We start from the raw sequence: 12,568 nt of genomic DNA on the forward strand, positions 1-12,568 counted from the left end.
AGCATGCGTCACTGTTGTCTTTATTTCTCATGAAAAGAACATGTTAATGTATAGCTTCACACTCAGTGAGCTATGATAAAAAAAAATGTTACTGAGTACCAAGCGCTCATCATTGGCTTACAAATGGCTCTAGAAATTAGGATAACATACATAGAAGTATACGTCGATTCAAAGTTAGTTATAAATCGCTTTCATGACAATATGATGTGAAACATGAGGATTTAAAGCCCTACTTCATTTATACCAGGAGATTAATGGATAAGTTCGAAGGCATAATAATGGAACATATACCGAGATCAAAAAAATAAGAGAGCAGATGCACTAGGAAATTTAGCCACTACTTTAACAACCTCATATAATGTACCTGTAAACATCTCTTGTTGTCAAAAGTGGATTGTTCCACCAACCGAAGAAGACGACTAACGTCGACCCATTATAGATTATCTCAAACACGAAAAGCTTCTCACTGATCTTGAACATAGAGCTAAGATACAAAGAAGAGTTGCGCAATTTATTTATTACAGTGATACACTTTATCAACGCTCATACAAAGGCCTCTTTCTTTGATGTTTAGGAAAAGAAGAATCAACAAAAGCATTAGAAGAAGCACATTTAGGTATCTGTGGTGCTCACCAGTCTGGATCAAAGCTCCAACATCAATTAAAAAGAATGGGTTACTATTGGCCTACCCTGATCCACGATTCAATGCAGTATAGAAAGCTTTGTGAAGCTTGTTAGTTCCATGCAAATTTTATATATCAACCACCAGAGCCTTTTCATCCAACAGTAGTTTCATGGTCTTTTGAAGATTAGGGACTCGACCTAGTTGGACCCATAACGCCTAAGTCTGCAGCCCAAAATTCTTATATCCTTGTAGGGACTGATTATTTCTCAAGGTGGTTTGAAGCTGTCCCACTAAGAAAAGCCAAAAAGGAAAACATTGTAAACTTTTTCCGAACACACATCATTTACTGATATGACATTCCTCATCATATTGTGATAGATAATGGAAGACAATTTACTAACACCCTGATGGATAAATCATGCGAGAAGTTTAACTTCAAGCAGTATAAGTCTTCTGTATACAACAGAGGCATTCAACAAAATCCTGTTTAATCTGTTGAAGAATGTGGTCTCCAAGAAAAAAAGAGATTGGCAAGAGAAGATCGGAGAATCGTTATGGGCTTATCGAACTACTCATCGTACCCTTAAAGGAGTTACACCATATTCTATTGTTTTTTGAGTGGAAGTCGTTCTCCCCTAGAAAGAGAGATCCCATCGCTGAGAATGGTAGTGTAAAAGGGGTTGATCATAGAAGACAACACCAAATTACGCCTTCAAGAGTTAGAAGCATTTGATGAAATACGACTGGAAGTTCAGCAGGTGTTAGAATGTTATCAAGTACGAATGTCCAAAGCCTTTGATAAACACATGAAGCCTTGAACTTTTCAAGTTAGTGATTTGGTACTTGCTATAAGAAGACCCATTATCACGATGAGACATACAGGAAATAAGTTCACGCCTAGATGGGATGGACCCTATATCATCAAAGAAGTCTACACAAATGGAGCATACAAGATCGCCGATCGAGATGGATTGAGAATTGACCCAATCAACGACAAGTTCCTTAAGAAATTTTATGCTTGATAAGTATTTTATAAAAAGATTTATTGAACTACGTTATGACTTGATCTTTTTTCTAAAAGGTACGTAGGCAACTTAAAAGGAAAATTTAAGCTTAGTCAAGTAAAATAAAATTCATATGATAAGAAGATTTATCAACATAACACTAGAAAATCAAGCAAGGATGATCAAATCCATAAAGCCATTATAATAGATTGCACGCAACTAGATAAAATTGATAAAGCTAGCTCATAATGCCCATTTTTAGTTCTCCAGTTTTTGTTGCACTGCCTCTAACATTCCACGAAGGACCTCCAAAGCTTTGGAATCTTTCTAAGTAAGAGTAGGAGTGCTTTCAAGATTACTTATATTCTCTCGCATTTTAGAAGCTTTGAGTTGAAGTTGTTTGAAGTTCGTCAATTTAAATCAGCTTGGATATCTCAGCAGATTCAGTTTTAATAACTTCTAGCTTGGTTAACAATTCTTTCTCTTTCTACAATGCATATGACTCACGCTCCAAAAGTCCCTTCTTCTGAGTAAGTATTCTACTGTCTGTTGGGGTTGATGTCCTAAATCTTATAGGATCCTATAGTTTGTAATTGTAATGTACAAATATTTTATTTATGTAATAAAATATTTGATGTTTTATTTCAAAATTAGTTGCATTAACCACAAACCAATAAACTAACATTCAAGGTTATCTTGTAGTTTAAACATGTATGTAGAGACATGCGGGTGGATCATGTTTGATAACCTAAATGGTCTATAGTAGATGGATAAGGTTGGATACCTTATCTTAGTGACACTACGAGTATGACCCGTTTTGTAGATGTTAAAATTTTTGTAAAGTGTTACAAATGATTTGATCCTAATCATTCATATGGAGACATGTGAGTGGGGATATTCTATAGCAGTTCCTCCACATATGAATAAATAACCTATTTGAGATCTAGCTTTGTGTGAATCAGATAAATATCCAGAATCTGCATAACCAACTAGATCAAAATTTGATTTATTTGAATAAAATAAACCCATATCGATTGTTCCTCGGAGATAACGGAGTATATGCTTAATTTCGTTCCATTATCTTTTTATAGGGAACAACTATATCTAGCTAATAAATTTACTGAAAATACAATATCAATTGCACTAAGATATCGTACTTCAGGACCAAGAAGTTATTCATTATCTTCTCGAGGTCGAAATATATCTTTCTTTATATCTAATGAACAAACTTCCATTGGAATATTTAATAGATGTATTTTGTCCATATTAAATCTTTTCAAAAATTTTCCTTTATAAGTTGACTGATAAATAAATATTTCATATGCTAAATGCTCAATTTGCAAACCAAGGCAAAAATTTTGTTTTTCTGAGATCTTTCATCTCAAATTATTTCTTAAGATATTCTATTGCCTTAGAAAGATCTTTAGGAGTTCCAATTATATTCAAGTCATCAACATAAACAGTTATAATAGCAAATCCCTATTGTGATTTCTTTATAAAAACACGCGGACATATTGGATTATTTTGATATCATTCTTTCAATAAATATCTACTCAGGCAATTGTACACATTCTCCTGATTGTTTCAATCCATATAGTGATCTCTTTAACTTTATTGAATATCGTTCCCGGGAATTTGATGTATATGTTTCAGGTACCTTAAATCCTTCCAAGATTCTCATATAAATATCATTATCAAGAGATCCATATACATATGTTGTGACTACATCCATAAGATACATATCCAGACTTTTATACACAGTCAAGCAGATTAAATATCTTAATGTAATTGCATCATCACTGGAGAAAACTTCTCCTCAAAATCAATACCAGGTCTTTGTGAAAAACTTTGTGCAACTAGTCTTGCTTTATATCTTGGGACCTCATTATTTCATTTCTTTTCCTCACAAATACCCATTTATATCCCACAAGTTTAACACCTTCTAGTATTTGGACTACTAGTCCAAACACCTGACGTTTTGAAAGTGAGCCTAATTCTGTCTCGATTGCTTCTTTCAACCGAAGACAATCTTTTCTATATCGACATTCTTCAACAGATTTTGGTTCAGGATCCTCATTTTTAGATATAATTTCAAGAGCAAAGTTATCGCAAAAATGTTTTCAATAATTACATTAGTTCGATTTCATCTTTTTCTATCATGACATAGTTTATTGAAATTTCATTATTATCTTTAGGTATTTCACATTCCTCACTAGTTATGTCAAGGATTTTTTTATGGGCATTTACATACGCAACCAAATTTTTTTTCACTATTAATTATTTTTCGTTTTCGAGGATTTTTATCTTTGGAACCCACTGGTCTACCACGCTTTTGGTGTGTTCTAGACTCATTAGTGACAACTTGTTGTGTTGGGATATTAATTTTTTATGGAACATTTGCAGCTAGTAATTGATTTGCTATATTTTGCAAATGAATTATTTTCTGAACTTCAAGTTCACATTGATCTGTACGGGGATCTAAATGAGACAATAACGATGCATTCCATATAATTTCTTTTTCCAACTTCTTAATTCCTCCTCCTAATGTTGGAAAATTTGTCTCATTAAAATGACAATCAACAAATCGTGTAATAAATACATCACCTATCAGGGGCTCAAGATATTTAATAATTGATGGGGAATCATATCCAACATATATTCCTAACCTCCTTTGAGGACCCATCTTAGTGCGTTGTAGTGGAGCAATTGGAACATATACTGCACATCCAAAAATTCTCAGATGGGAAATATTTGGCTCATGACCATAAGCTAATTATGATAGCGAGTACTTATGATAAGCTACTGGCCTAATGCGTACAAGTGACGCTGCATGCAAAATAGCATGTCTCCATACAGATGAAGAAAGCTTAGCTCTCACAAGTAATAGTCTTGCAATTAATTGCAAACTTTTTATAAATGATTATGCTAAACCATTTTGTGTATGAACATGAGCTACAGGATGTTCAACACTTTTCTTAATTGACATACAATAATTATCAAAAGCTTGGGATGTAAACTCACCAGCATTATCAAGACGAATGGTCTTAATTGTATAATCAGGAAATTGTGCTCTTAACTTAATTATTTGAGCAAGTAATCTTGCAAATGCAAGATTTCGACTTGATAATAAGCACATGTGCGACTATCTACTGGATGCATCTATTAATACCATAAAATATCTAAATGGTCCACTTGATAGGTTAATGGATCCATATATATCACCAAGAATTCGTTCTAAAAATGTAGGTGATTCAATCCCCACTTTAGCTGGTGATGGTCTATTATCGATTTTCTTTGAGAGCAAGCATCACATGACAATTCATTAGATTGAAGAATCTTCATGTTCTTCAATGGGTGTCCATTTCAATTCGCAATAATTCTCCTCATCGTTATAGATCACCCAATCGGTCATATCAAATGTGAATATGTCTGGATTCATGAACTTCAGGTTCACTATTGCATATGTTTCAATTACTCGTAAATGAGTATAATACAATCAAGAAGATAAAGCAAGAACTCTTTCAATTACGTTTTTCATTTGAGACAGTAGATATGATATATAGATATTCCACATTATTCTTACTATCAGTCTCAATATGATAACCATTGCAATGTATATCTTTAAAACTTAGAAGATTTCTCTTTGATTGACTCAAGAACAATGCATTGTCAATTGTAAATTTTGTTCCTCTAGGTAAAATAATATTTGCTTTTCCAAAATCATCGATCAAGTTTGCAAAACCTAATATTGTATTTACTTTTTCTTTCAAAATTGTCAATTTGGAAAAGTATTTTTTTTATTTGTAAGTATTGTATGTAGTTGCACTGTCTGTCAGACATAGATGTCCTTTGCTCATTTTTAAAACACCCAACATATGAAAATGATCAATGTTTCTTCATTAAAAGTAAATAATTAAAATAAGAAAAACAACACATAAAATATACAAAAGTTACTAAAAAAATATGAAGATAGATAACATTAAGTCTAGATATTCTCAAAAGCAAAAGAAACACTTGATGTTCCATTAACTGCGCCAATCTTCTCTCAGGAGATTCAAAGAAATTTGTCACATCCAAATTTGTCATATGGGATGGATCAAATATATCATTATCCTGGTATGCAAAATTTTCTTCCACATTTTTCTCTTCTTCCTTGAGGGAGGCTTGATAGAGGTCAACTAAGTGTCTTGACGTATGATAGGTACGTGACCAATGCTCAGTCATCCTGCATCAAAAACATTTATTTTCAACACTTTTTGAACTCTTATCTTGGCGATTTTTCCTTTCTGATCATCATTTTGTGTGGTTCTTTTGAAATTTGAATGATTAAAACGACCACCACGAAGATAATAATTATTTTTTCCTCTGCCACGGTCACGACCACGACCTCGACCACGATTATTATTAAAATTCATAGCATTCACTTCAGGAAATAGTGTCGTCTGGTTGGTCGAGATTCCTGATTTTTCATCAATAACTCTTTAGTTTGTTCAGCCAGGAGAAGACATGAAATTAATTCAGAATACTATTTAAAATATTTCTCTCGATATTGTTGCTGCAGGAGCATATTCGAGACATGAAATGTAGATAATGTATTCTCTAACATATCAACATCAATAATTTTCTCTCCGCATGATAACAATTTCAAACTATTTTAAATAATGTGGAGTTGTAATCACTTATTGATTTGAAATCTTGTAGCCTCAAGTGCATCCACTCATAACAAGCTTTAGGAAGAATAACTATTTTTTTATGATCATACCTCTCATTTAAATTTTTCCACAAGATACGAGTATCTTTATTGTAAGATACTCCATTTTCAATCCCTCGTGGAGATGATGACAAGGAAAATCATAGGTTTTGTTTTGTCCTAACTGGATATCGTATTTTCTTCTTTAATAGTCTCCCCAAGATTTATAGCATCCAGATGGATTTCGGCATCAAGTATCCATGACAAAAAATTATTGCCATTAATATCCAGGGCGACAAATTCTAATTTTGTGAGATTTGTCATGGCATGACTATCATAAAATATTGTACTTATGTTAGAAATTTACTAGATATTGAATATGCAAAATAACATTAAATTTATTAATTATAACGAAGAGAAAAAAAATTGGCATACCTTCAAGACCTAAAACAACATGAGCTTGTGCTGATAACGTGTTGTGAATTTGGGGAGCACAACGGAACACTGATATAAAGAAAATATAATATAATAATATTAAATATATAAAATATAATATAACATAAAATAATTAAAATTAGATATTTAGATAATATGAAAATTAGTGGAATTTTGAAGTGGAATTCTCACCAATGTATGTGTGATTTTAAGATCCACCAAATGCCACTATTTATAGGCAAAGTGGCAAGTAGGATGTGGATTTACATAAGAAAAAAAAAAAGGAAAAAAAAAACATAAATCAAATCTTTCCAAAGTCCAAAAATTTATTTAAAAAATCCTTTTGGAAACCACTTAAAAAAATATTGAAAAAGATGAACATATATGATAAGGACAATGGACCTTCACACATCTCTACAATAGTATGATATTGTCCACTTTGGACATATTTTTTGTGGTTTTGCTTTTGATTTCATCTAAAAAGTCTCGTATCAATAGAGATAATTGTTTTCACTTATATACTATTACCCATGAACACTTTCTTTCCTAACCAATATGAAACTTTGTTTGCACTCTAACTATATAGTATGGAATAAAATTTGTTGAGACTTTGATTAGAAGAGATCATAAAATTGTATACGGATCAAAATATCTAAAGAAAAATATTGGGTGACTGCTGTGTTTTTGCAAAGTGGTGGATTGCCCTACAATCTAAATCTCTAGTAAGTGAACAAAATTATTTTTTTTAAAATCCTAAGTCAAATCTCTCCAAAGTGAGGGAAAAAAAAAAAAAACTAATTCAACATAAAAGAAGAAGCTACTCGTTTAATCATGAAAATGTTAGACTATTCAGTTTACAGATTCAATCACATTAAGACAATGACGATTACTCCCTCGAGATCACTACCAGATCACACCACACCACATAGAAAGAAAGAGGATACTTGAGTTTCTTCATATTTCTTTTTAGAAATTTTTAGCTTTAGGATGGGAGATATTGGAAGAGGATCTCCTTTTCAAATCCCTTAATTAAATCCCTCCAAAAACCCAAAAATAAAAATAAAAATAAAAAATAAATACCAATTAAACATTAAAAAAAAAACTGCATTTAATCATGAGAATGTTAGGCAATTGAACTTACCAATCCAATGGATTTATGCATCTCGTGAAAAACAAACGATTACTCCTTTGAGATCACCACCACATCAAAAAGAAAGAAAGACGGCACTTACACTTAAGGCAACACCGTTTACTCCTTTGAGATCACCACCACACCACAAAGAAAGAAAGATGGCACTTACACTTCAAGCAACGCCGATTATTCATTTGAGATCACCACCACATCACAAAGAAAGAGGGCATTTGAGTTTCTTCATATTTCTTTTTAGAAATTTTTAGGTTTAGAGTGGAAGATATCTGAAGATCTCCTTTCTCTATGAATAGACTCCTTATATTATGATGATTCGTAAGATAAGCCAATAGGTGTCTTGTCAATAACAGTTTGAAATGAAGGAGTATAAGGAGTTAGTTCTCAATTTTGATAAATTTCTAAACTAGCGGTAAAGGAGAATAAAAATGAGGCTATGGAGGAGAATCTTTAGTACCCTCTTTTACCCTTACAATTCTAATAAATTCTTATTTTGCCCTTCATCGAATAGTTACAAATTATATTGGGAGACACGACTGTTCAAATAGAGGTGACTATACATTAAATCGACGCATCCATTTATATATGGGTGCGATTCAAATTGAGATGTGAAACTTCACAATCGGCTAGCTAGTAGGCATGTGGTTAAAATGTTCTTTATTAAGAGATTCTCCTATAATTAAAGTTCATTTGATTAAATATTCTTTTACTTTTTTATTTTTTTTTTCTAAAAAGCATTTTTCCCATAGAATCCCTCATCATGTAAAGAATTATCTTATAATGTCATTTATTTATCAAAGTATTAATTTGCTATTTTGGAGTGCAATAAATAAAGGAATCCTAGATTCTAGAGTATAAATTGTTTATTCTCTTATATTTATTTATTTTTACCATTTAAACTAATTAAGATGGAATATTTTGTTCTTCAATCTTGCTATTTTTTTATGCATGATAAGTCTCAAAGGAAAATTAATTAAGATAGCATGCACCATTGATCCTTCGATAAGTTAACATGAAATGATAGTGTAATTCGTAGATATTGGGTTCAATGATTGTAGTGTATGTGTTTAAACATGCCCATGGTCATCACTTTTCGCACAATAACTATTGATTTGGTTAAGGAATATAATACACGATGGTATACTTTTCTTCTTTTTACATATTTATTGAATGATGAATTACGCTTCAATGGTAAAGAAATGTCGGTCTCTAAAATGTTGTTTATAACGAGATTCTCCTATAATGAATGTCCTGTTTATTAAAGAAGAGAAATTATTTTAAATGACAAAACTGCTAAAAGTATTTACAACTAATAGCAAAATATCACGGTCTATCTATGATAGACTGCGATAGACAACGATAGCCTACTATCTGGGTCTATCTGTTACTATTAATTGTAAATATTTTGGTTCATTTTCTTATTTAAAAACAGCCCAAATAATAAATCATTTTATCATGAAATTTATTTATCATCATTTTAATTTACAACTTTTCATTTCACTTGCATTATATGTGTATTTTAATTTTAGTCATTTATGTGTGTGTTTTTAACACTTTTTTTATACATTTTTTTTAATACTTTAAATTTTATGGAGTTACTGAAGATCAAAGAATCTTTGTTTTTCTCTTTTACCCTTATAATTTCAATAAATTTTTACTTAATCGTTGCTAATAGGACATGACTCTTTGAGTTGAGGTGTTCGTTGAGAGAATGCATTAAATAGTTGTAATATTTGCTAGCAGGACATGACCCTTAGGATAGACATGATTACATATCGAATCGGCTCATCCATTCATGTATGAACACAATCCAAACAGTGGATTTAAAACATCACAATAGGACAGTGCGAGATATGCCTAAAATATTGTGTATAAAGATCGATATTCTCATATAATCAAAATCCAATTTATTAAAACACTTAATTCTTTTTTCCTCCTCGAAGAATACCAAAGAATTTTTGTTTGAGATAATGAACTATCATATTATGTCACTTCTTTATTAAATTCAATTGCATTCTATGTATTGATTTTAATCATCCATGTTTAATCATTTTTATTTCTTTCATCATTTTTTTAATTTCATGTCAAATACTTACCATTTGAACTTAACATAAAATATAATCATTCAAATTTTAAATATTACCTTATATAATTACACGTTAAGATTTTGAAACTACAAGCAACACATTTTTAAATTTCTTCTAAATTAAATTATATAATTAAAAAAATAGATTTTTGCACCACTATTTTATTTTTACTTTCAATTAATAATTTTTGTGTGCATTGCACGTGTTTTTAAACTAGGATCCCAACCACAAACTACAAAGATCCTCATCTCAAAACTTTCCGCACTCCAAAATAATTTATTAGTGAAGGTTGGAAGGATTAACAACCACACAAATATCCCTTATTTTAAAATTGAAAGCATGAGGCAAAAAAAAAAATGAAAAAGAAAGCGTGAGGCAAAAATACTATTCATGCTAAGTTATTTTAAAAAAAAAAAAAAAAAAGTGTTAAGTTTTACATATATTTAATTTCTATTGAATTTAGACCGTATATAATTCGACCTCAATTATGTTTTACCAAATGTATCATAAGAAAAATGATATTTACCAATGATTCGTTGAGAGAAAGCATATATTTCAATATATTCAATATAGGAGTTCATAATTCATTTAAAATTGAAGTCGAATTATTTATGGTCATCCTATGAAATGTTAATATCTTCGCTCAAAAAGAGAGATTAATAATGGGCCACTAACCAATTTTGCTTCGGAAAGCCTATTTATAAATAGATGAACCTAACTAGAGATGTCCAATTTCCTCACGGGGACAGGACCTCGGGGCGGGGATTCCCTGATTAGGCGGGGAATAGGGGAGGGAGTTGGGAAAAAAATTTCTGTGAGCTAAACGGGGATGGAGACGGGGAATGTATTCCCCGACCCCGTCCCATTCCCTGTCCCCGCCTCGATTAGGTTTTACATATTTATTTAGTATAGTTATCTAATGTTATGTTGTTGTTATTATTATATAAATATTACATTTAAATTTCAAATTTGATTATTTATTGAAAAAGATAATGCATATGTTTAAATTAAATGTTTAAATTTAGATTATATATGTGAATAATTTGATTTATATTTATTTCTTTCTACTAAAAAATAATTAGCTTTTTTAGGCTAAAATTTGAGTAATTTATCCTTAAATTCAAATTGTCATATAAAACTAACCATAATAAATAATTTAGTGATAAAGTTAATTATTTAATCAAAACTTGCTCACATAAATGATTTAAATTAATTGGCTTTTAACAAAAAAAAAAAAACGTAACAAAAAAAAATTCTCCGCGGGGAATCCCCGCCCGGATCCCCGTGGGGAATTTTATGGGTATGAGGAATGAAATGGGGAGCGAGGATGGGGATGGGGAATGGCATCCCCGGCCCTGCCCCACCCCATGGACATCTCTATATATAAGTTTGTTTAAAGGTCTAATTTTGAAAAGTAGCTGTTGAACGAGAAATTTTGGATCAATCATAAATTGTCATGTCATTTACTAAATTAATGACAAAATTCCAAATAATTGAATTTTGGACTAATTAGAAGTCGCCATGTATCCCAAATTAAATTCGAAGACAAATTCCGATGATGCAACGTGGTTTCATCATGACCGTTGAATCATATAAGATTAAATTGACCTAATTTGATATTATTATATGGGTTAAAGTCCAACTAAGCCAAAAAAAAAATGGGTTGAATTCTCGTTCAATAGTAGCATACCAATTTTTTTTAAAAACGGTAAATCATGGTCTAGATGAACTTCAACCTATAATTTTTGTTCCGATTACACCCTTTATCCATAAATGGGGCTAAAGAGGAGAATATTTAGTTTCCTCCTTTGCCCTTACAATTTTAATTAATTCCTATTTTACCCTTCATCAAATAGTTGCAATTATACTGGGAGACACAATAGTCAAATAGAGGTGGTTATACATTGAATTGATGCATCCATTCATATATAGGTGCGATTTAAATCGTAGATGTGAAATAGCATGATCTATATTAATAGAGATGTGCATAAAATGTTCTTTATAAAGAGATCCTTCTATATTTAAAGCTCATTTGATTAAATATTCCTTTTTTAAAAAAAAAAACCGCTTTTTTTAATAGAATCACTCATCAGGTAAAGAATTATCTTACAATTTCATTTGTTTATCGATGTTTTAATTGTGGAGTATGATGTTTATTCTCTTATTTCTATTTTCCATTTAAATTAATTAAGATGGAATGCTTTGTTCTTTAGTATTGCTATTTTTGTATGCATGACAAAGTCTCAAACAAAAACAAAGATAATATGCATGTAAGTCCTTCGACAAGTTTACATGAAATGATAGTGAAATTTGTAGAGACTAGAATCAATGAATGCAATGTACATGTTTAAACATGCTCATATGGACATCATTCCTTCCCCACAATAAAACCATTGATTTGGTTCAGGAGTATAATACACGAAGGCATGCTCTTCTATCTTTTATATATTTATTGAATGTTGAATTACGCTCCAATGATAAAGAGATATCCCTAAAATGTAGTTTATAATGAGATTCTCCTGTAATGAATATCTAATAACTTGTAGAAATAAAAGTTATTTTACTTCTTTTATCTAAAAG

Source organism: Benincasa hispida, chromosome 12 (genome assembly GCF_027475165.1).
Source record: "Benincasa hispida cultivar pf3 chromosome 12, pf3_genome.v1.1, whole genome shotgun sequence".
NCBI lineage: Eukaryota > Viridiplantae > Streptophyta > Magnoliopsida > Cucurbitales > Cucurbitaceae > Benincasa > Benincasa hispida.